At 35.1% G+C, this 26,788-nt stretch overlaps 1 protein-coding gene across 15 annotated transcripts in view; it reads right to left on the reverse strand.

The window, feature by feature from the left end:
- Fhit (fragile histidine triad diadenosine triphosphatase) overlaps nucleotides 1–26,788 on the reverse strand; it is a 1,362,797-nt gene that overhangs the window by 828,689 nt on the left and 507,320 nt on the right. The window lies entirely within an intron of this gene.

A 26,788-nucleotide genomic window follows, 5' to 3' on the forward strand; every position in this document is an offset into this window, starting at 1 on the left:
TCAGGATAACTACTGATCTTTCAACACAAACTCTGAAAACTAGAAGATCCTGGAAAAACATATTTCAAACGCTGAAAGAAAAAGGGTTCCAACCAAGAATCATATATCCAGCAAAATTAAGCTTCAGGATTGAAGATGAAATAAAAATCTTCCATGATAAACAAAAGTTAAAAGAATTTGCAGCTAGAAAACCATCTCTTCAAAACATCCTTGGCAAAACATTATAGGAAAAGGAAATGAAAAGTAACAATGAAAGCCAATAGCAGGAGTAGTACAGTAAAGGAAAAACTAAGCATAGAGGAAAAACAAATCATGTTAAGTAACATACATAACCAAATATGGCTGGAAATACAAACCATATCTCAATAGTAACTCTAAATGTTAATGGCTTAAATGCACCAATCAAAAGACATAGGCTAGTAGAATGGATTAAAAAAAAAAAAAGATCCAACAATATGCTGCCTACAGGAGACATATTTGATAGGAAAAGACATACACAGACTGAAGGTGAAAGGTTGGGAAAAATCATATCACTCATACTGACCCCGGAAGCAAACAGGGGTGTCCATACTTGTATCAAATAAAATAGATTTCAAGCCAAAGTTAATCAAAAGGGATAAACAAGGACACTACATACTGCTCAAGGGAACCATACACCAACAAGACTTGACGATCATTAATATATATGCCCCAAACAACGGTGCAGCTACGTTCATCAAACAGACTCTTCTCAAGTTCAAGAGTCTAATAGACCACAACACAATAATCATGGGAGATTTTAACACACCTCTCTCACCACTGGACAGATCTTCCAAACAAAAGATGAATAAAGAAACTATAGAACTCAATAATACAAGTAATAACTTAGACTTAATTGACATATATAGAATATACTACCCAACATCAAGTGGATACACTTTTTTCTCAGCAGCACATGGATCCTTCTCAAAAACAGATCATATATTATGTCACAGGGCAACTCTTAGACATTATAAAGGAGTAGAGATAATACCATGAATCTTATCTGATCATAATGGAATGAAACTGGAAATCAACAATAAAAGAAGGAAGGAAAAATTATGCATCTCGTGGAAAATGAACAATAGGTTACTGAATGATCAATGGGTTATAGAAGACAACAAGGAGAAAATTAAAAAATTCTTAGAGATAAACAAAAACACAGACACAACATATCAGAATCTATGGGACACAATGAAAGCAGTTCTAAGAGGAAAATTCATTTCTTGGAGTTCATTCCTTAAAAAAAGAAAAAACCAACAAATAAATGATCTCACACATCATCTCAGAATCCTAGAAAAGGAAGAGCAAAACAACAGCAAATGTAGCAGAAGGCAAGAAATAATTAAAATCAGAGTGGAAATCAATGAAATTGAAACAAAAGGAACTATTGAAAAAATTAACAAAACTAAAAGTTGGTTCTTCGAAAAAATAAATAAGATCAACAGACTTTTAGCCATGCTAATGAAGAGAAGAAGAGAGAGAACTCAAATTACTAACATACGGGATGAAAAAGGCAATATCACAAGAGATGCTACAGAAATACAAAAGACAACTAGAAATTATTTTGAAAACCTATATTCCAATAAAATAGAAGATAGTGAAGACATCTATAAATTTCTTAAGTCATATGATTTGCCCAGATTGAGTCAGGAGGATACACACAATTTGAACAGACCAATATCAATGGATGAAATTGAAGAAGCAATCAAAAGACTACCAACCAAGAAAAGCCCAGGACCAGATGGGTATACAGCAGAGTTTTACAAAACCTTTAAAGAAGAACTAATACCAATACTTTTCAAGCTATTTTAGGAAATAGAAAAAGAGAGAGAACTTCCAAATTCATTCTACGAGGCCAATATCACCCTGATTCCTAAAGCAGACAAAGACACTTCAAAGAAAGAAAACTACAGACCAATATCTCCAATGAACCTAGATGCAAAACTCCTCAATAAAATTCTGGCAAATCAGATACAAAAACATATCAAAAAAAATCATGCATCATGATCAAGTAGGTTTCATCCCTGGGATGCAAGGCTGGTTCAATATACAGAAATCAATAAATGTTATTCACCATATCAACAGACTTAAAGATAAGAACCATATGATCATCTCGATAGATAGAGAAAAAGCATTTGACAAAGTACAGCATCGCTTTATGTTCAAAACTCTAGAAAAACTAGGCATAACAGGAACATACCTCAATATTTTAAAAGCTATCTATGCTAAGCCTAAGGCTAGCATCATTCTGAACGGAGAAATATTGAAGGCATTCCCTCTAAAATCTGGAACAAGATAGGAACGCCCTCTCTCACCACTTGTGTTCAACATAGTTCTCGAAACACTGGCCAGAGCAATTAGACAGACGAAAGAAATTAAAGGCATAAAAATAGGAAAAAAAGAACTTAAATTATCACTATTTGCAGGTAACATGATTCTATACCTACCAGACTCAAAAGGGTCTACAAAGAAACTATTAGAGCTAATAAATGAATTCAGCAAAGTGGCAGGAAATAAAATTAACATGCATAAATCCAAGGCATTCCTGTATATCAGCAACAAATATTCTGAAATGGAAATGAGGACATCCACTCCATTCACAATATCCTCAAAAAAAATAAAATACTTAGGAATCAACCTAACAAAAGAGGTGAAAGACTTATACAATGAAAACTACAGAACCCTAAAGAGAGAAATAGAAGATCTTAGAAGATGGAAAATATACCCTGTTCATGGATAGGCAGAACTAACATCATCAAAATGGCGATATTACCAAAAGTTCTCTATAGGTTTAATGCAATGCCAATCAAAATCCCAACGGCATTTCTTGTAGAAATAGAGAAAGCAATCATGAAATTCATATGGAAAAATAAAAGACCCAGAATAGCAAAAACAACTCTAAGCAGGAAGTGTGAATCAGGCGGTATAGCGATACCAGATTTCAAACTATACTACAGAGCAATAGTAACAAAAACAGCATGGTACTGGTACCAAAACAGGCGGGTGGACCAAATGGTACAGAATAGAGGACACAGAGACCAATCCACAAAATTACAACTATCTCATATTTGATAAAGGGGCTAAAAGCATGCAATGGAGGAAGGAAAGCAGCTTCAACAAATGGTGCTGGGAAACCTGGAACTCCATATGCAACAAAATGAAACCGAATCCCTTTCTCCTACCATGCACAAAAGTTAACTCAAAATGGATCAAGGACCTTGATATCAAATCAGAGACACTGCATCTGAGGAGAACATACAATCAATCAACAAGTACATGAAAAAATACTCACCATCTCTACCAGTCAGAGAAATGCAAATCAAAATCACCCTAAGATACCATCTCACTCCAATAATTCCTGTAATTCATTTCTCCCCCTTGTTTTTTTCCCCTTTCCCCTCACTTCCTCTTGTATATAATTTTGTATAACCATGAGGGTCTCCTTCCATTTCCATGCAATTTCTCTTCTCTCTCCCTTTCCCTCCCACCTTTCGTCCCTGTTTAATATTAATTTTCTTCTCATGCTCTTCCTCCCTTCTCTGTTCTTAGTTGCTCTCCTTATATCAAAGAAGACATTTGGCATTTGTTTTTTAGGGATTGGCTAGCTTCACTTAGCATAGTCGGCTCTAATGCCATCCATTTCCCTGCAAATTCCACGATTTTGTCATTTTTTTAATGCAGAGTAATAATCCATTGTATAAAAATGCCACATTTTTTATCTATTGAAGGGCATCTAGGTTGGTTCCACAGTCTAGCTATTGTGAATTGTGCTGCTATGAACATTGATGTAGCAGTGTCCCTGTAGTATGCTCTTTTTAGGTCTTCAGGGAATAGTCCAAGAAGGGCAATAGCTGGGTCAAATGGTGGTTCCATTCCCAGCTTTCCCAGGAATCTCCATACTGCTTTCCAAATTGGCCGCACCAATTTGCAGTCCAACCAGCAATGTACAATTGTACCCTTTTCCCCACATCCTCACCAACACTTGTTGTTTGACTTCATAATGGCTGCCAATCTTACTGGAGTGAGATGGTATCTTAGGGTGATTTTGATTTGCATTTCTCTGACTGCTAGAGATGGTGAGCATTTTTTCATGTACTTGTTGATTGACTGTATGTCCTCCTCTGAGAAGTGTCTATTCAGGTCTTTGGCCCATTTGTTGATTGGGTTATTTGTTTTCTTATTGTTTAATTTTTTGAGTTCTTTGTATACTCTGGATATTAGGGCTCTATCTGAAGTGTGAGGAGTAAATATTTGTTCCCAGGGTGTAGGCTCTTTTTTTTTTTTTTTTTGATCCATTCTACTAGCCTGTGTCTCTTAATTGGTGAGTTTAAGCCATTAACAAATTTAGGGTTATTACTGAGATATGGATTGTTCTTCCAGCCATATATGTTTATTTATGCTACTTAACATGGTTTGTTTTTCCTCTTTGATTATTTTTTCCCTTTACTATACTACCTCCCACTGTTGGTTTTCATTGTTATTTTCCATTTCCTCTTCCTGTTTTGAAGGGATGGTTTTCTAGCTGCAAATTCTTTTAACTTTTGTTTATCGTGGAAGGTTTTAATTTCATCTTCCATCCTGAAGTTTAATTTCGCTGTATACACAATTCTTGGTTGGAACCCATTTTCTTTCAGCATTTGAAATATGTTGTTCCAGGATCTTCTAGCTTTCAGAGTCTGTGTTGAAAGATCAGCTGTTATCCTGATGGTTTATCCCTAAATGTAATCTGCTTCCTTTCTCTTGTAGCTTTGAAAATTATCTCCTTATTTTGTATGTTGGGCATCTTCATTATAATGTGTCTAGGTGTGGATCACTTATGATTTTGCACATTTGGCGTCCTGTAGGCTTCTAGGATTTGGGATTCTGTCTCATTCTTCAAGTCTGGGAAGTTTTCTCGTATTATTTTGTTGAACAGATTGCTCATTCCTTTGGTTTGGACCTCTATACCTTCCTGTATCCCAATGATTCTTAAGTTTGGTCTCTTTATGTATCCCATATTTCTTGGATGTTCTGCTCATGGTTTCTTAACAGTCTCGCTGAGCTGTCTATGTTCTTTTCAAGTTGAAATACTTTGTCTTCATTGTCTGATGTTCTATCTTCTAAGTGTTCTACTCTGCTGGTAGTATTCTCATTTGAGTTTTTAATTTGGTTTATTGCTTCCTGCATTTTTAGGATTTTTGTTTGTTTGTTTTTTATAATCTCTATCTCCCTGTATAGTTGATCTTTTGCTTCTTGGATTTGTTTATGTAATTCATTGTTGAAGTGGTCTTTCATTGTCTGATTTTGCTGTCTAATGTCTTCCTTGAGACTCCAGATCATCTGAAGCATGTATATCCTGAATTCTTTATCTGACATTCTGTCTGCTGCAGATATTACCTCTTCTAAAGTTGAGTTGACCTGCATTGCTTGTGGTCCCTTCTTTTCTTGTCTTTTCATACGGCTCACATTTCTTTCTGCTTGGTAAAACTGTTGTGTTATTGAATTTTCCCCCGATATATTTATATTGCTCTTATATAGTTGCAAAGTCTCCCTTTTGTGGAGAAAGAAAATGTTAACAGTTCTCAATATCAATAGTACATCATCAAAGCACACGTTTTTCTTATTACTACATTTATAGCTAGACTGTATGTCTACAAATGTTGGTTTCGATTATCGTTTACAAATATAGCCATTAATTTCATGAAAGGCATACCATTTCTGGTAGCTTGAAGAAAACTGGATTTCAGATGTAGGATGTTATGTTTATGGGGAAAGGGGTGAGGGTTAATCTAACTTAGTAACTTAGAGCTCTATCCAATAGATCGGTAATTTATGGAAGAATGTATAGATTCAAATTCCTATCTGTTTTTATAAGATTACCCTACTTATGAATAGTAAAATTTAGGGGGTTGCAAGTGGGATAGAGGGAGTAAGAGGGAGAAAAACAGATAACAAGGAAAGGGAGAGAAAAAAGAGAGCGGGAAAAAGAAAATACAACAAAAAAGAAAAGGAATAAAAAGGGGGAAGGGAGGTGGGGCATATGCAATTCCTCTATAGTATATTATTCTGGTGATTCAGTTGTTAAAGACATTTTTCGTGTACAATTTTTGGTTTTTCACATATGTTGAGGTTGCGAAGACCCGAGGGGGAAGGGTAGAGGAGACTGGGTGAATGGCCAAAAAGAGAGAGAGAAGAGAGAAAAAGAAAGAAAAAAAGAAAAAAAATGTCTCTCAGAACTCTGTTTTTATTTCTTGCAGTTGGTGGTGTTGTCTATTCCTAGCTTGAGTCTCTGGGTTCGGGATGGTGGTGGTAGTCAGTGTGAGAGGACTTGAGCTTCCACCTGTGGCCTCTCTACTCTTATTCTCTGAGATGTAAATCAGGTGCCTGATCCGCTGCAGAACTGCACTGGTAGCTACGCTAGTCAACCAGTTGGTGGGTTTTAAGGGTTGGTGGGATTTTCCAAGATGAGTTCCATCAGTTTTTCTCATAAGGTGTTTGATGAGGTGGGGGTGTTGGGGAAACCTTATGTTTGTCAAGAGCTCAGTCAGGTGACAGCATGGGTGGGTGGCAGGGCCCCTCCTCCAGTTGGAGTGGTCTGTCTACCTCACCAGCGGGAGGCTGGGCTCCTCCGACTGGGGTGGTCTGTCTACCACTCAGGCGAGTCTCTGGGCCTGTTCTCCGGGTCGGGTCGCAGGTCTGCCTACCGTGCAGACACAGGCGGCGGCTGGGCCCCTCCTCCAATTGAGGTGCTCTGTCTACCTCGCTGGCTGGCTGCTGGGCCCCTTCTCCGGGACGCCCCGTCTGCCTACCTTGAAGGTGGCGGCTGGGCCCCTCGTCAAGTAGCGGTGATCTGTCTACCATGCCGGTGGGCCACTGGGCCTGTTCTCCAGGTCAAAGGTCTGCCTACCTTGCAGGCACGGGCGGTGGCTCTGCCCCTCCTCCAATTGGGGTGATCTGTCTATCACGCTGGCAGGCCCCTGGGCCTGTTCTCCTGGTCGGTCGCAGGTCTCAGGATCTTTTTTCTTTACCTCTGTATTTTACCAGTTTGGGTATGATATGCTTTGGTATGGTTCACTTTGTTATTATCCTGCTTTGGTTACCTAAGCCAAAACATCTTTGTTAAAACATCTTGAACCTGTAATTTGGTATTTTCTATCATATTTGGAGAAATTCAGCCCATTGTATTAATTTTTTTCAGCCTAGTTCTCTCTTCTATTTTCTGGGACTCCAGTTGTAGAAATATTTACTGTTTGCTTTTGTCTCAGAGGTCACAAAAGCATTTCTTTTGCTTGTCTGTTTTTTCTAGTTTTCACACTATGTTCCTCACATCATATCATTTATAATGATCTGTCTTAAGGTTTACTAACACAGTCTGTAGTTTTTAATTGATGATTTTTTTTATTTTGAGAAATACTTCTTTTCAGTTTTAGAATATATACATATGGTTCTTTTTATAGCTCATATTTATTCCTATGAAATTTCCCATCTCATCTTTCATTTGTGACCCACCTTATGTTAAATCTTTCAATAAATTACTAGCTATTTTGAAGTCCTTAACTATTAATTCTATCACCTACATTATTTCAAGACCTGTTTCTGATTGCTTTTTTTCTGGTGAATGGATCTGTTTCTTTATAAGTCCAGTAATTTCATTGTTGTTGATATTATAAGCTGGACTTTGTGTGATACATTTAGAGAACCTGGATTATATTGTCTTCCTTACAATGTACTAATCCATGTTCTGCAGATGATTACATTACTAACAACTTCTATTGATCCTTCCATTGCTAGGACTGGTCTCTTTTAAGTTTGGCTTTAGTCCTAGAATAAGACCTTATTCTGGGATGGTTCCTACTCCTGAAGCTGGCCTTTCTGGAGTCTCATTTGAACGTTAGGTGCTCAGGGAATCAGAATTCCAACATTTCCCATCTCTGGGAAACTACTTGTATCTTTAATTGGTTCTTGGTTCCACAGTGGTCACTTTGTCCTAGGCTTCACAAAATCTTCTAATACACTTTTAAACATTCAGGCAAAAATCTGCAAGAAACTCCATGTACACTTCTAGGTAGTATCTCCCATTCAGAACTCTTTTCTTCAGTACCCTACTCTGCAAATTCATGCCACTTTAACATCCTCAAACTACAAATTCTGCCTTCTAGGTTCATTGAAACAACCATGCAATGCTTGACTTCACCTCCTTATTCTCTGGTCCACTAAATGCACTCCTGTGAAGAAAACCAAGGTAGATGAAAGGCTTACCTCAGGTACTTACTTTCCTTCAAAGATCAAAGCCTGTCAGCCAATTCCTGAAAACAGTTGTGTCATACATTTATCTAATCATACAGTTGTTCATGAAAAGAGTTGCAGGGTGATAATAGTTTCTTCATTGTAGCTGACAGCAGAAGTCTTTAATTCATCTAAAATCACTGCCCCCTAAAACTAAAATGCTTTAATATCTCTCTCCCCTACTACCATCAACATCTGAACTTCACAAGTGATCCTATTTCTCCTACAACTCACTACTACATAGTGCATATAAATGCTGGATAATAATTATCCAAGATTTCTGCTGTGATTCTTCTTGCCTCTTACTCAGATATCTGACTGATAATTAATCTTATTATCAATGACAGAAGTGGGGTGACAATGGTGGTTGTTGGGTGAGCATAGATGCCTTTCCAGAACAAAAGGGGTCAGATAAGGAAAGAGGAGAAGATCTAGGTCTTCCCTATTTTGTCTTTAAAATATGCTATGAAAGTCAATTGGATATGGAAATAGTCTTGCAATAGATTTGGAAGTGATGTGAACATTTCAATTACTCTCACTCATCAGCTTCGAATACCATCACTACAACCAGCCCTTTCCCAGGGATAATCATGTGATGATTATGCCGTATACCTAAGCTGTTTAAACTTTTTTACAGTAAGGCACTTGGTTACAGAATCTGATCTCAGTTCATCAAGAGCTTACAAAGACCTAGAGCACTTAATAATGGCACCTGGTTCCAAATGCATCTGGTTTGGAATACCATTCTTTTTACCATTTTTAGCTTCTATACATTTGAATAAAGTAAACCTGTAGCAAACTGAAAGATCAGGAAGAAGTATCAAAGAAGTAAAGAGTAAGCAAGATTCCTTTTTAGAACTGGGAGAGAATATATGTTCAGGGATGTTCAAGGATTAGTCCACTTCTTTTTCAACTTTTTATACATTGATTTTATCTCAACAACAAAATACAATACCAGTCTATAGCCTTTCATACAGATCAACAATCCAAATAGTTTGCAGCTTTTCTCTCTCTCTCTCTCTCTCTCTCTCTCTCTCTCTCTCTCTCTCTCTCTCTGTGTGTGTGTGTGTGTGTGTATGTGTGTGTGTCTGTGTGTGTGTGTGTATGTGTGTGTGTCTGTGTGTGTGTGTTTCTGACTAAACCCAGAGGCACTGTAGCACTGAGCAACACCTCCAGTCCTTTTCAAAAATTTCAGACAGGGTCCCACTAAGTTTCCCAGGCTGCTTGTTATGATTTAGATCTGAGGTGTCCCTCAATAGCTCACATGTGAGACAATGAAAGTTTAGAGGTGAAATGATTGTGTTATGAGAGACTTAACCTTAACCAGTGAATCAATCCCTTGATAGGCATTGAGTGGTAACTGTTAGCAGGGAGGGTATGGCTGGAGGAAGTGGATCCCTGGGAATGTGCCTTTGGGGTTTATATTTTGTCCTTGTTGAGCAGACCTCTCTCTCTGCTTCCTGGTGCTGATTCCCAGCTGCTTTCCTTAACCATACACTTCCACCATGATATTTTGCCTCATCTCAGGTCCCAAGGAATGGGAGTCGGTCGTCTATGAACTAAGACCTCTGAAACTTTACCCCCAAATAAAGTTTTCCTCCTTTAAAATTGTTCTTGTCAGTTATTTTGGTCACAGCAGAAAAAAAAACTGACTAAAATACTGACCATGTACTTGTGATCCTCCTGCCTCAGCTCTAAAGTAGCTGGGATTGTAGGTATGCAGCACTATAACACTATGCCTGGCAAGACTGTAGTTTAAGTGCATTGTTCTTCAAAAAAAACACCTCAGAAAAGAGAAAAGGCTGCCAACTTTTCACAGATTAAATACGCTTAAAAGAAGCAAATGTGAATAGCACCTAAGGAAGGGGAATAGGAGGTCAGATACGGGAGATGCTCCATTTTATGTGGCTAAGGTGTTTGCAAATGGCTCATGTACCTACACAACTAAATGTAGTATAGTTTTCTTAAAGCTTATCATAGCTTTATCAATTCCTCCATTAGATTAAAACTTCATCTGTTGTATATTTTTACCATGTGTATTTGACAATCCATCAGTGGTATAAACCTTACATGATCTCTTTTCAAAGCAAGGAAACAAAGGCTGATACTTCTGATATACAAAGTAGCAACCTGGAGAAATCAATAGATAGACAAATAAACTAGTTTATGCATTCAACATCATTTAAATGAATGGTACCAGGCTATGATACAGAGGTGAGCGAGTTAGAGGCAATCTTTCTCATTATGTAACTTACAGTCTAGCAATGGTGAGAAGGGAAGACTCATGGTAGGCAGAAATACCTAATGTGTCACACAGAGAACAAAACCAAAATAGTTACCTAATGACTTGCATTTGTCATTAAGAAAAGATAAAAAAAAAAAAAGGCCTACAGTCTTTGGACAAGATTTGGAGGCCAAATAGGTTTTGATCAAGACCATTTTCTGAAAATTCTCATCTATAATCTCCAAATACAAGATGGAACCAGGAGGTGCACCATCCTAAGTCTCACAACAAGAACCCATTTATACCATGCAAACAGATGAAACTGCCTTATGTTTGTTTTTACTTTTTGTTTTTGTACTTTTTTCCTGGTTCTTTAAAGAATACTTAAATCATATGCAAATTTATCATATTTTCCCTCAAGGACACTTATCTTAAAAACTATTAATATATGTTTTTGGCACATAAATCACATTTGCTGAATCTTTTGTCTGTTTTGGAAGACAATTCCATTTCCATATAGCAACTACATGTTATAAGAGAAGTCAATATGTTGAGAAATTGAGTAGCAGAAAAAAAATTTTATTGTAGGATCACAATATATATTGAAGCATATATCAACACTCAACAGAATGTAAAATTAACTAGTATCAGCCTTGCAACATGATTCACCATATAACTGACAAAGTGTCCTATAGGAAATTCTCATAAATGCCATGAAAATCCTGAATTCTCTACATTTAGAAGACTCAAAAAATTCTGCCAGAAAACTTCTAGAACTCATAAATGAATTCAGCAAATTAACAGGATACAAATTAAAGCCCTAAATCAAATGCATTCCTATACATCAGTGATGACTCCACTGAAAAGAGAAATCAGGAAAATTATTCCATTCACAATGACCTCAAAAAATATTTGGATATCAATCTAACAAGAGGTTAAAGACCTCTGCAATGAAAACTACAGAACCCTAAAGAAAGAAATTGAAGAGGACCTTAGAAGAAGAAAAGATCTCCCATGCTCTTGGATAGAAAGAATTGTCAAACTGGCCATTCTGCCAAAAGTGTTATACAGATTTAAAGCAATTTCTATTAAATTCCCAGTGACATTCTTCATGGAACTAGAAAAAGCAATCATGAAATTCTTTTGGAAAAATAAGAGACCCAGCATACCCAAAGCAATCCTTAGCAACAAAAGTGAAACAGAAGACATCACAATACCAGACCTTAAATTACACTACAAAGCCATTGAACAAAAATGGCATGGTATTGGCACCAAAACATATATGTAGACCAATGATACAGAATAGAAGATACAAAGACAAACCCATACAAATACAGTTATCTCATACTAGACAAAGATGCCAAAAACCTACATTGGAGAAAAGATACCCTTTTCAACAAATGGTGCTGGGAAAACTGGGAATCAATATGTAGCAAAATGAAATTAAACTCCTGTCTCTCCATTCTGCACAAAAATCAACTCAAAATGGATCAAGGGCTTAGGCACTAGAACAGAGACTTTGCAACAAATAGAAGAAAACATAGGCCCCAATCTCCACCATGTTGGTAACTAACTCCTTAAAAAGACTTCTAAAAGCATAAGAAGTAAAATCAAGAATCAATAAATGGAATGGAATCAAACTAAAAAGCTTCTTCACAACAAAGGAAACAATCAATAACATGAAGAGAGAGCCTACAGAATTGGAGAAAATCTTTACCACATGCACCTCACATAAAGCATTAATCTCTAGGTTATATAAAGAACTCAAAAAAATTTAACACCAAAAAAATAAATAACCCAATTAATATATGGGCTAAGGAACTGAACAGACACTTCTCAGAATATGATATACAACTGTTCAACAAATATATGAAAAAAATGTTCAACTTCTCTAGTAATTAGAGAAATGTAAATCAAAACTATTCTAAGATTTCATCTCACTCCAGTCGGAATGGCAATTATCAAGAACACAAGCAAGGATTAGGAAAAAATGTACACTCATACATTGCTGGTGGCATTGCAAATTGGTGCAACCAATATGGAAAGCCGAATGGAGATTCCTTAGAATACTTGGAAGGGAGCCACCATTGGACTCAGCTATCCCACTCCTTGTCTATACCCAAAGAACTTAAAATCAGCATACTACAGTGATGCAGCCACATCAATGTTGATAGCAGCTCAATTTACAATAGCTAAACTATGGAACCAAGCTAGATGCCCTTCAACAGACCAATGGATAAAGAAAAGTGGTATATAAACACCATAGAATATTACTCAGCATTTAAAGAGAATAAAATTATAGCATTTGCAGGTAAATGAAATGAGATGGAGAATATCATACTAAATGAAGTAAGCCAATCCCAAAAAACCAAAGGCTGAATGTTCTCTCTGATAAGTGGATGCTGATCCATAATGGGGAGGGGGGGTATGAGAAGGATGGAGAAACTTTGATTGGACAAAGGGAAGGGGAGGCGATATGGGAATAGGAAAGATGTTGGAATGAGATGGACATCATCACCCTACTTATATGTATGACTGCATATATGGCGTGACTCTACATCGTGTAGAACCAGGGAAATGAAAAAGTTGTACTCCATTTGTGTACAATGAATCAAAATGCATTCTGCTATCATGTATAACTAATTAGAAGAAATTTTAAAAAGAAAAAAATTTTTAAAAAATGTTCAACATCTCTAGCAATTAGAGAAATGCAAATCAAAATTACTCTGGGATTTCATCTCACTCCAGTTAGAATGGCAATTATCAAGAATATAGAAAATAGGGGATGAGATTGTGGCTCAGAGTGAGAGCGCTCACCTTGCATGTGTGAGGCACTGGGTTCAATCCTCAGCACCACATAAAAATGAAGATATTAAAAAGTCATTAACATTTTAAAAAATAAGAATATAGAAAACAATAAATGTTGGCAAGGATGTGATGAAAAGGTACACTCATACATTCCAGATGGCACTGCAAATTGATGTAACCACTAAGGAAAGCAGTATGAAGATTCTTAAGAAAACTCAGAATGGAACCATCATTTGACCCAGTTATTCCACTCCTAGGTTTATACCTAGAGGATTTTAAATCAGCATATTACATTGATGCAGATACATCAATGTTTATAGCAGCTGAATTCACAATAGCCTAACTATGGAACTTAGGTACCCTTCAACAGATGAATGGGTTAAAAAATTGTGGTATAAACCCACAATGGAATATGTGAAATTATTGCATTTGCTAGTAAATGGATGAAACTGGAGAATATTATGCTAAGTGAAATAAGCCAATCCTAAAGAACCACAGGCTGAATGTTTTCTCTGATATACAGATGTTAATTCACAATGATGGGGAGATAGAGGTACTTTGGATTAGACAGGAAGGAATGAAGGAAGGGGAGAGGATACGGGGGTAGGAATGATAGCAAAATGAATCAGACATTATTACCCTTGTGCATATATGATTACATAACCTGTGCAACTCTACCTCACGTACAACCAGAAGAAGGAGAAGTTATACTCCATTTATATGTGATGGGTCAAAATGCATTCAACTGTCATGTTTAATTAATTATAACAAATAAAAATAATTTTTAAATCCTGAATTTCAATGCCCTTTCTCTTACATTCCTTCCTACTGCAAGTTACATACATAGAATGTTATCCAAGAGAAAAACTGGTGAAATAAATAGATAACTAAATTGTAAATTCTAAATTGTAAAATATAGGCTCTTAGTCTCAAAGGTTTACCACTCTCAAATGTCCCTGATTCTGCCCCCTAGAATGGCTCCAACATGAACATGATGACCACCTCTAATGGGGACAAATAGTTCAATCTTTTCAAGAACAAGATTTACCATTTTTTTCTACTCTTCTCCCAAACGCTTCCTGTCTCATATATATATATATGTATGTATATCAGTGACACAATAGACATCAACTGGTTTTCCATGTTTAGGATATTATAATTGTAGGTTACATGGAAGCCTGTTTGGGGTTCTAAAATAGAAGTGATTTGCAAACTTTCATTTAAAACATAACAAGGTAGTAATAATAATAATGAGTATAAGAGATACTTATTTGTGCTACGTTCTATTCATTCATTCATGTATTTAACCTTCTCAGTTCCCACGTGGCTTAGATTACTTCCTACAGATGAATGGGTTAAAAAATTTCCTTTAATTTTCCTTCAAGCACTTCCACATAGAATGCTGTTCTCCTAGTTCCAAGCATAGACAGGAGCTGGCAATTCAGAAAAAGCAAACAGGTAAAAATCTATTCAGCTGGGGGAACGAAGTACTGGTGGAGCCCCTACTCATTTTAGATGGGTCAATGAAGCTGTTACAAGTATGAATGTAAAATTTTTTCACTGCACTCAATTTGGAAATGAGCTCAAGCCGTTTTTAAAATCATATATTATTCTATCACTCAAAGTAAACATAGATAATGTTTTAATATTCTCAGTCTTATTTCTATGTGTCCTTTCAGTTTTGTCTCTTCACTGATTTTTTGAACCAAATTTACATCATATAGCAAAGTGATTTTGAATCTTTTTTTCACTGGAAATTATATACTGTATTTACCTATATCATTAAATATAATTTTAAAAATATTTTCAAATGCACCTTATGTACCATAATAAATTTAACAATTGTCCAATTCATAGGCAGAGTAGTTGGAACATTAAATTACATGTAAATTCTGTAATATACAATCATGATAATTAATTTTGTCTACATCTCTATTTCCTTAGGAAAGCTTTCTAGAAATTAGATCGCTAAATCAAAAAATATAGAAACTTCCTTTTTATAGGGAGCCTGTTGCCATGCACAATTTCAACACAGGAGAATTTACAACCTCTAGATCTAAATACTAGTATTATATTTACCACTTGCCAACTAGTTGAAAACAATATTTCTTTTGTGTTTTAAATTTGTATATAATTGTTGGCAATATTATATCCTTCTGAAACTCATCTTCAAAAATTTTTTTATTTAACACAATATTTTGAGATTCATCTCCATCTTATTCCTTCTCTTTTGCTTTTCAAAAATCATCTCCTGTGAACATTTCATAATATTTATTATTTATCCACTGGTAAGTATTTATGCTTATTGAAGTATGAAAAAACTTTGTTGCATTATGTTGCATTAAATATGTTGTATGCATTTTCTTGAGCAATATGAGCCATGAGACATTCAGACCTTCAATCTTTATGGATAAATGCTACCCTACATTCTGCAGTTACTGTACCAATTACCCTGTGAGTTGGAATCCCCATTGCTCCACAAGCTCACCAATATTTGTTACTATTAAATTTTGTTTATTGACCCAACTGAATGAATGTAAAACAGCCACTTTCTAGTGATTTTCATTTTAATTTCCTGAATACTTCTGAGGTTGCATGTTACTTTATTCATTAAATAACCACTTCTATTATTTCTCTAATTTGCTCAGAACCTTAGCTATTTTTTATTGTTTTTCCCATTGTTTACTTATATTAACTTTTCGTATATTTCATATTAAGCATTTGCTGCTAAACACCCTGCAAATAAAAGTGTAGTCTGCAGAATGTCACACATTAAATAACATCTCCCTGGTTAAATGCCTCATTGTTTTTTAAAATACAAATTTCATAATTTTTTGCCAATGTTCATGTAACCAAAATTTAGATTTTTGACACCAGAACTCAATGCATAAATTTGTACAAAATTATACATAGCAAAATCCTCATGATACTTTCCAAATACAATCCATAGAATGTCAGAATCCTGTGTGCATATTTTGAAACTTATGCTGAGTGTCAATACAAGGGAAATGGATTTCATACACTGCTGGTGCTAACAGGCCATGACAGTATCAGTGTGAACTATTCACTGCCACTGGACACATTTCCACACTGTCTTTCACATTTAACTTAACTTTTTGCTTATTGTTAGAGTCCCCAAAGAGCTGAGAAGACACTAACAAGTATGGAGAAGAAAGCAAAGCAAGTGAGAGAAACGACTACATACAAAGCAAGTTGTTTTGTTTTGTTTTGTTTTGTTTTGTTTTAGTACCAGGAGCACTTAACTACTAAGCCACATCCCTGCCCCTTTTTATTTTTTCATTTTGAGACACAGTCTCACTAAGTTGCTTAAGGCCTCGCTATGTTGCTGAGGCTGGTTTTGAACTTTCAATTCTCCTGCCTCAGCCTCCCAAGCCACTGGGATTACAGTCATGCACCAGCTGAAAGCAAGTATTTTTAACAACCATATTAATTGTTTTCCAAATAAGGTCATATTCAAAAGTTCAAGAAATATGATCTAGATACATGTGGGCAATTTCTAGCACAGAACACTGGCTCAAAAGGTCACATAGCAGGACACCGTATAGGCAAGTTAAGACAGATAGGATTTACCTGTCAACTCTATTCCTCCTCAAACCTTAGCCTCCATCAGTCTGCCCTACCTCAGAGGGAGTTAAATATTCTGCATCCCCAAATCCAAACCCTTTCCAAGAAGAGTGTACAAAGGCTGAGCTGCCCATTAACAAATCCCATCATGCACTCTTGTTTTTTTTTTTTTTCCAATACTCAGCTAGCTTCCTGATCTAGTTCACCAAATTAACATTGTAAGGAATATTTTATCTTTACCATTTATTTTGGTTTCTTAAAAGTCCCCATCAAAAAGATGAGATGAACTCTAGATAGCACAAAGGGGAGGGAGGGGAAGGGAGGGAACAAGGAGTGTCAAAAAGACAGTGGAATGAGATGGACATCATTACCCTAGTACATGATGAAGACACGAATGGTGTGAATATACTTTTTATAAAACCAGAGATATGAAAAATTCTGCTCTATATGTGTAATATGAATTATAATGCATTCTGCTGTCATATATAATAAATTAGAATAAAAACATTTACAATATATTTTTTAAAAAGTCCCCATCAATCTCCAGTATGACTGAAGAAAATGCTAAATATTGAAGGAGTTCAGAGCTTGACACCCCCAAATATGCCACCTGACATATTGACTAATTCTGAGTTAAAAACACATTTCTAATAGTGAATTCAAGAGACACCCTCTGCCTTCCCTCTATTTTTCTTTTACCTCCTGACCATTCTTAGAATCAAGGGTGTGAAGTTCCATTTTACAAACAACCCTTGTTATTCTAACCCTTATCTCCCTAGTCATGTCTTTACCCAGTTAACTAGCCCAATCCCCTTTGCCTTGACATCTCTTCATAATCTACTGTATTTTGTCCTATTAAATATACAGATGTTCAAGTTTAGCTGCATCTTTGCACCTTCATTTCTTTATGACTTCTCTGTGTCCACCAAAACTTAATATGAAATAAATTTGTGTGATTTTTCTACTATTGATCCACTTTATGTCAATTTACTCTCAGGCCCTGCCAAAAAACCCATAGAGGTAAAATTTTGTCTTCCCTATATTATCATTCTCTTTTTCCTCCCTGGACTTTCTATTTGCTGTTACATAAGAATTAAAATGGAAAACCAGGTGTCGTGGCACATACCTATAATCCCAGTGACTCTGGAGGCTGAGGAATAGGGATCGTAAGCTTGAGGCCAGCCTGGGCAACTTAGCTAGACCCCATCTCAAAAAAATAAAAAAGGACTGGGGATGTCGTTCAGTGGTAAAACATCCTAGGGTTCAATCCCAAGAACCAAAATAAATAAATAAATAAATAAAATAGAAAAAGAAAGAAGCCATATGACATCTTCTGTAATGTGAGCCATAAAATTGCTTTTGGTCAAGGGATTGCTTGACCTAGAGTCCACATAGAAAATAGGGATGTTTCCATTTGCCTTCCATGTGGGTCTGTAAGGACCTGTAGGACCCATGATGCACATATAAATCCTTTCACAATAGGAAATATCATCCCCATTTACACACAGACTGCTTGAGATTCAACAACCTCTCTTCCTAGTCTATCAAGAGTTAATATTATACCATTTCATATAAAATATAGAAACTTCATAATCATATGGATCTATTTACAAACTCTGTTCCCAGTCAGGTTGTTATTTGAATCACCTCTACATGCATGACAAAATCCACAAGACGATGCTATAATTTTTACTTAGACAAACATGTATTTTTTAAAAGTAAACAAAAAATGCTTGTATATTACTTTTGTTTATGATATTCAATGTTCTTCATTCTTACATACACATATCAATTTCCTACTGTCTTCTTTCATCCTGAAGAATATCCATTAGCATTTCTTAAAGTTTAGGTGGATTTGCTAGCAATTAATTTTTTCAGTTTTTTGTCTGAAAGTGACTTTGACTTCATGGGTTTTGTGTGTTTGTTTGTTTGTTTAGACCAGAGATTGAACCCAGAGGCTCTTAACCACTGAGTCACATCCCAGCATATTTTATTTTTTGAGACAGGGTCTCGCAAAATTGTGAGGCTATCTTTGAACTTGTGATCCTCTTACCTCAGCCTCCTAAACTGCTAGAATTATAGGGGAGTGCACCGTGCCCAGCTTTGACTTTATTCTTAGAGAACAGTTTCACTGTACATGCAATTATGGATTGATTTTTTTCTTTTCAGCACATTATAGATATTTTTCTATTGTCTTCTAGAATTCAGAGTTTTTGAAGGTAGGTTGGCAGTATTTAGAAACACAGTTCCTCTGTATAAGCTAGGTTTTTAGTTTTTGTTTTGTTTTTTACTGCTTTCAAGCTTATGTCTTAGATTTTCAGCAGTTTGATTATGAAGTGTCTCAGCATCTTGAATATATAAATTTATCTTTCACCAAATTCAAGAAGTTTGGACCACTATTTTTAATTTTTTCCCTTTTCTTTATTTCCCCTCCCCATCCCTATGCAGGGCCTTACATACAATGTAGCTAGACAAATGCTCTACCAGTGAGTTATAATTCCTATCCTATTGAAATAATTTTTAATCCACATTCTCCATTGTCTTTTTATTTTTCTGAGTCACCAACTACCTGTATGTTATAATTATTATTCCATAGAACCCTGAGACTGTGGCTAGTGGTTTTAAAAGAAGAAATTCTAAATATTTTTTTTTAAAATCTCTGTTCTTCGAAGAAAAAATATGTACCAATCTGTTTTCAATTTACTGACTGTAAGTCTGACCCATGTAAGCATGTTCCCAAGGTCAGCTAGAGATTTGGGCAGAACTTATTCTAAGAATTCAAGGTTTCTCCTTTCTGGCTCTCTACTTTCTAGGACTCACCAAAGTTGTGGTACCCCAAACTCTCTCCTCTGGTTCTTCAGGCCAAAAAGACTGTAAGATTCCTGCTGTAGTTTCAGCTACCCTGTGTGTTGCCAATTATAGCTTAACTTCAAAAAAAAAAAAAAAGCTGTAAGAATAAAAACTTTAACCCATCCCAATCCTGTCTTCCAAGTGCTTACTCCCCTCCACAGTCTGTCGTCACTCACTCTAGCTCCTTAAGAGTCAGCTTTTTCTTTTACTTCTTTTTTTTTTTTTGTAATTACTTTGGTCTAGAGTTTATGGTTATCTGTGGATATGTACTTGGCTAAATGCAAAGCAAAATCCCTGTCCCTTGTATTTTAACTTTGTTATGGTGTCTGCATTAGTCAGAAGGGGTTTAGAAATGCTGTGCTAACAAATAGCCCCTCAAAGCTGTTTTTAAAAGCAAAGTTCTATTTCCTGACTCTTGACACATGTCCATTTCTCAGATTAACAAGGGTTTATATCATTCTCAGAAGGACAAAAGCTGGTGACTTTCACTCTTCTACTGATGATGCTGGCAGAAGGAAAAAGGGAACATGATGAATGGGGCACTTACTTTTATGCTTTTGGCCAGCTTCAACATATGTCACTTTAGTTCACATTTCTTCATTTCTGTTTTTTTTTTTTCTGTTCATTCCAAACAAGTCTTATGGCCTTCTGTAAATTCAGGGGGTGGTGGAGGAGAAGCACACTCACTCCACATGCCCAGATGTAGGGAATTAAAATACTTATGAACAACCAGAAGCATTTCCATAGTGACTGACCCTTGGATTTTTAAAAATTTACAAAATCTAACCTACCATTCTTTCCCTATTATACTATCTGTGTCTTGTCTAAGACATTCCTTATCTCTAGGATATAAAATATCTCTTATTTTATTCTCATGTAATTATAGTTTTGCTAAAATGCTGTTTATCTTTCTAGCTTAACTGGATAATATGGTTTCTATATGAGGTGTCCCCCAAGAAGCTCATGTGTGAAACAATGCAAGGAAGTATAGAGGTGAATGATTGGGTTATGAGAGTCTTAACTTAATCAGTGCATTAATCCATTGACAGGGATTCACTGTAGGCGGGTAGGGTGTGGCTGGAGGAGATTGGTGGGTCATTGGGGTCATGTCTTTGGGGTCTATATTTTCTCTAAGGCAGTGAGGAGAATTCTTTCTCTCTCTGTTTCCTGGTGCCACATTCCCAGCTGCTTTCCTCTGCCACACACTTCCACAATGATGTCCTGTCTCATATCAGGCCCCAAGGAATGGAGTTGGCCATCTGTGGATGAAAACTCTGAAACCATAAAATAAACTTTTCCTCCTTAAAATTCTTCTTTTCAGGTCTTTTAGTCACAGCAGTGAAAAAGCTGACTAAAACACTGGAGCTAATTTTGTTTGTGGGAATATATTTTTTCTAGATTACTGGCCAGTTCTCCCATTCATTGAAAGCACATTTCCCCTAAATATAAACATACTATAATATATATAAATATAATAATGTGAATATGCTAATTTAGTATTCAACCCTTATCAATAACTATAATTTTATCTATAAATATATCTGCCTTTTTTTTACTCTTATTCTAAGCAATCATGTATATACCTGGTAAGTAACAATACTATAACTGTTTCAGTTCTTTAGTAAACAATTACTCTATTTTGATTCTTCCTTTAAAATAAATCTTGTCCAACCATTTTTTTTTAACAATTAAAAATATTACCTTTCACCCTGAAAATCTCTAAGATACTTAAAAGGTCCCTGTGAAAATACTATTAGGATCTTTATAGCATGATACAAAATTAAATACGCTGTGTCTTCCCACTAAGTAACACAGTTCTCCCCTTTTATATAGGTTTTCTTTCAAGCAGTGTGTAGAGTTTAACTGTTTTATAATATAGTTAGTATGCAGTCTGTTTTCGTTTACTCATAAATCCTATGGACTTGTGGTTCTTACAAATGTACAAAAATCTATTGATATCTTTAATGCAATCTCATGAACTCTGTCTGTTTTAATGATTTTTTTAGTTGAGTTTCTCAGATATTTCAGATAATTATTTTTTAAAGAGACTATTGATTTATCTTCTCTTTTTAATATTTTTACCTTGAATTTAATTCTATTACCTAATTCCATTGGTTTAGATAGTGTTATATAATGGCTAGCACAATGATGAATACTTAGAGTAGCAGCAAATTCACTCATTTCAGTTGTGGTAGTGAGGGGCATATTTCCACGATTAACATAAAATAAAATAGATTGTTAAAGGTTTCTGACCGATATCTTGATTCATCATATATAAGTTCCCTCTATTCCTAGCTTATTGAATAAGTACTATTTATTTGTTACTGTTGTAGCAACAAACAGAGAAAGGTAGTCTATATTAATTAATCATTAGTCTTATTTTTGCTACTCTTTTAATCATGACAGCTCCTGCAGTATTAATTTTCTGCTAAATACAGCTTTGACATTTAAAATATAGACACAGAGTTCTCATTCACCTAACATTTGTTTTACTGATTGCTTTCCTATTTGATTCTAAAGTTCTTTAGGAAAAGTTTTGGGGGTTTGTTGTTACTGCTGTTTCAAAGTTATTAAGCTTTTCATTTAAATTTTGGAATTAATTTCTCGTTTTATTTCATTGTAGGAAGATCATTTAGCCTGTTAACATCTTATAGTTCATAATTTAATATGGTTTCTTGGAGATATAATACATCATCATTTTTTCTAAATGCTTCATTTCTATGTAAAAAGAAAGTATTGTTTATTTCTACAGAACAAATTTCAGTAAATATTTATTGAATCAATTTTATTAGATTGTTAAAATACCCTATGCTTTCTGTGTTTATTTGACCCAAGAATGGTCAATAAAAGTATATTAAGGTATCACACAATTCTACTTCCATCAATTTTTTCTTATATTTCAAAAAGCTTCTGTTTCATGTATTTTGAGGTTATTGAAATAAAAATGTCAATAAAAACTCAGAATGTCCCTGTCTTCATTGTGTAATCTATTTTAAAGAAAGCATAACCTCTTGATCACTTTTAATATTTAATATTTCATGGCCTCTGATTCTATATATATCTAAATATTGTCAAGATCATTTTTTGCTTTATTTTGCTTTTACATATTAATTTTTGTCTACCTTTTTTGTTTAATCTTAATGAGTCACTTTGTTTCTCTTTGTATATCTTCTCAATAACCTATAGCTAAAATTTTTTCATTTTAGCTGAAATAAAGAATGTATTTAAATGGACTATATTAATAAGATAGTTTAAGAAATATCTTACAGTATCACAACACATACTTGCTCTTCTCACTGTTTAAGGTACAAAGGGAATGTCATTCCTATCTTATATATAAGGAAATCAAACCAACATAGGTTTCATATATTTCCCAAAGTCACTGATGCAACATGTGGCAGTACTATGATACAATTAAAGAATGTTAATTCTAAAACAATGGCTTTTTGCAAATACATAATATGCCCTTGCTGAATACCAACATTTAGATTTACCAAATATGGCCAAACTATCTGCTTTTTCTTCTAGGAGAGGAAATGATATTGTTTATTTGTGTTGGCACAAATGATATGTTAGGCTGTACCTCTGTGATCTTATTTTATGCTTTATCTAGTTTATGCTTCACTGTTCCTCTTCGCTTCATGTACTTGTCGATTTAGACATGACTGCACATTATTTTCTCTCCCCATTGATTTGGAAATTATCCATCCTGCTTTTATTTCTAATAGAGATATCTGGTATAAAAAGAATATTACTATGTATTGAATGAATAAATAAATTTAAAAGATTTCAAATACTTAGAATCACTTAGTCCATTCCTAAAAAAATGAGGATTTGTTAAAAATTTATTTAAGTGTCCTGTAAAAATGACCTCAGGTTTTATTATTATATCACATTACACATGAAGAAAAAACTAAATACTTAATTAACATTTATTAAAGCATTATTCCATATTACATATTTTCCCTTCAAAAGTATAATTTTACACTTGTGTTCGGTGTTATAATTAAAGTTACAATTATTTAAATCTCACTTTGTTAACTGTTTAGTAAAACCTCTTAGTATCATTTACTTCTCTGACATGGAATTATTCTTCTTAACACAAGATTTTGTTTTTATTTTATTTTATTTTTATTTCATTTTTTTCCATATTTTATTGGTGCTTTATAGCTACACATAATAGGGGGATTTGTTATTACAAACTTGTATAGGCACACAATATAACAATATAATTTGATCAATATCATTCCCCAGTATTTCCCCCTTTCCTTCCCCTTCTCCCTACTCCTGACCCCTTTCCTCTACTCCACTGATCTCCCTTTGATTTTCATGAGATTCCCCATTCTGCTCCTTTTTCCTCTGTAGCTTCCACACAGGAGAGAACATATGCCCTTGTCCTGATATTGGCTTATTTCACTTAACATGATGGTTTCAAATTCCATCCATTTTCTTGCAAATGACATAATTTCATTCTTCTTTATTGCTGAAAAAAACTCCATCATGTGTATATACCACAATTTCTATATTCATTCTTCGATTAACAGACTGGTTCCCTAACTTGGTTATTGTGAATTGTCCTGCTATAAACCTGAGTATGCATGTACTGCTATAGCACACTCCCTTTATTTCTTTGAAATAAATACCAAGGAGTGCTATAACTAGGTCACTTCTAGGTTTTTGTGGGTACTCCATACTGATTTTCACAGTGGTTGTACTAATTTATAATCTCATCATCAGTGTAGAAGTTTTCCTCTTTCCCCTTATCTTCTCTAGCATTTATTTTTGTGTGTATTCATGATGGCTGCCATTCAGATTGAAGTGAGATGAAATTTGAGATGAAATTGATTTCCATTTCTGATACTGAATTCTTAACTTTGATTTCTCTGGTCCAGTATGTCCTAATTGTTAGTATATGTGAGAATCTCTTAGAAAGAATTTTAATTTAGACATTATTACAATCCGTCACAAGTAACAATCTACACTTCTAATAATTTTCCAGGTAATGCTGATGGTGCTGAACCCTTTACTTCACTTTAGCATGGATGTGGACTCTATCCTCAAACTTCTTCCCTAAGAGGCCTTACACTTGCTTTTCTCTTCATATTTGAAAATCACCTTTACCATCACAAAGGAAACTTGACAATCCAAATTTCTTAGATATACTCTCATACATGCACCATAAAAATCTTGTAGGTGTTTAAAGCAATAGTTTGTATCATGTAGAGTAAGGTAAAACACCCCAGCCTAACTGTTGCCCCTTTGTAAGGTAAATATTTCTTTGCCTATGTGCTTGAAGGAGTCAATCTTTATTCTCATAATTTTAAAATAATGCCAAGTTATAATGGTGTGAAACTGTTTTCATTAATGTTGCCTAAGAAATTCCTTTCAAATTTTGTTTCATGGACTTTTTTTTAACCTCAAAAGAACTTGTATTAATCACTGATTACTATTTGTCTTCTAATTGTTTTTCCACCTTAAGCACATCTATAATTCATAGATAGGTGCTAGTGTTTAAGCCAATTATTTCTATATTCTATGTTTTTAATCTTTTCTATTTAATTAATTTTATTGTACTTTTTCCATTTTGATTGAGTTTATAGATTTTCCTCCTCTCGATTTACAAAGTTTAGATGCTGATGTCTTTAGCTTTTCATTCTGTTATGGCATTCTGTTTTTTTCACCCTGTTTTCGTGACTAACCCATCACCTTTTCCAAATAAATAATTCTACTTTTTATCATTTAAACTTATATACTTCTGTTTCCTGATTCTATTGGAGGGTGCCAACATGTTTTTGGGAGGTACCATGGATTGAACTCATGGGCACTCGTCCACCAAGCCACATCCCCAGTCCTATTTTGTATTTTATTTAGAGACAGGGTCTCACTGAGTTGCTTAGCACCTCACTTTTGCTGAGGCTGGCTTTGAACTCTAGATCCTCCTATCTCAGCCTCCAGAGCCTCTGGGATTACAGGCATGCACCACAAGGGTGTGAACTTCTAAGAAATTTCTTCATGTTTCTGGTGGTCAATATTCTTGGGAATCAACTTGTACTCTAGGTCTGCGATTTTGTTTCCTTTGTAACACAATGATTTTAAATTTTTTTGTTTATCTTGAAAGAGCCAGCATTTGACAAGAAATAGATACAGGTTTTCTCTCTCTCTCTCTCTTTCTGTATGATTTGTGTGTGTGTGTGTGTGTGTGTGTGTGTGTGTGTGTGTGTGTGTGTGTGTGACTTGAATCTTCTATAGCTTTGCAGAATTTATGTCCCAATTCCAAACTTATAGCAGGTTTTCCACCTCACAGAGCTCTTTGGACTGGCATAGAATCTTCTGGCATGGCTGCTTGGAGTTATAGCCAATCTGATTAGGAAAACAAAAATGACCCTTGGGGCCACCTTTACTTTTACTGTAGTTCCAATATGTACAATATGACCTTCCTAAGATGTCTACATCATGAGATCCAGAATGTGTTCAGCTACATGGCAAAGGAGAATTAAGATAGCAAATGGAAATAAGATTGATAATCAAGTATCCTTATACTAAAGAGATTGTGAAGGTTGTTAAACATCAAGAAAAGAAATAGAAGGGTCTGAGCAATACATTATGAAAAAGATTTCACTGGTCACTGTTGTCTTTAAAGATAAAAGCTGACTTTTAGGGAGGCCACAAGCCAAGGAATGCAGGTAGTTTCTAGAAAATGGAAAAAACAAGGAAACTGATTATCTCCAGACATTCCAGAAAAGAATTCAGATCAACACCTGATCTTAGCCCAGTGACATCTGCTTCAGACTTCTGACCTCCAGAACTGTGAAATAACAAATTTATGATGTTTTGAACCACAAAATTTTTGGTAATTTATTACAATAACTAAAACAAAACAAAACTAATATGTGACTATCTCTTTGGCCAACCATTATTTAAATTCTGTGCATGGATGCAGAAAAGTCTTAATTAATAGTGATACGTTTTTTAAAAGTACTTATTAGGCAGAGAGCTTGTTTACTTTGATTGGCATATACATGCTTTGAAGCAGGG

The sequence above is a fragment of the Ictidomys tridecemlineatus genome, chromosome 2 (genome assembly GCF_052094955.1).
Source record: "Ictidomys tridecemlineatus isolate mIctTri1 chromosome 2, mIctTri1.hap1, whole genome shotgun sequence".
Classification (NCBI taxonomy): Eukaryota; Metazoa; Chordata; class Mammalia; order Rodentia; family Sciuridae; genus Ictidomys; species Ictidomys tridecemlineatus.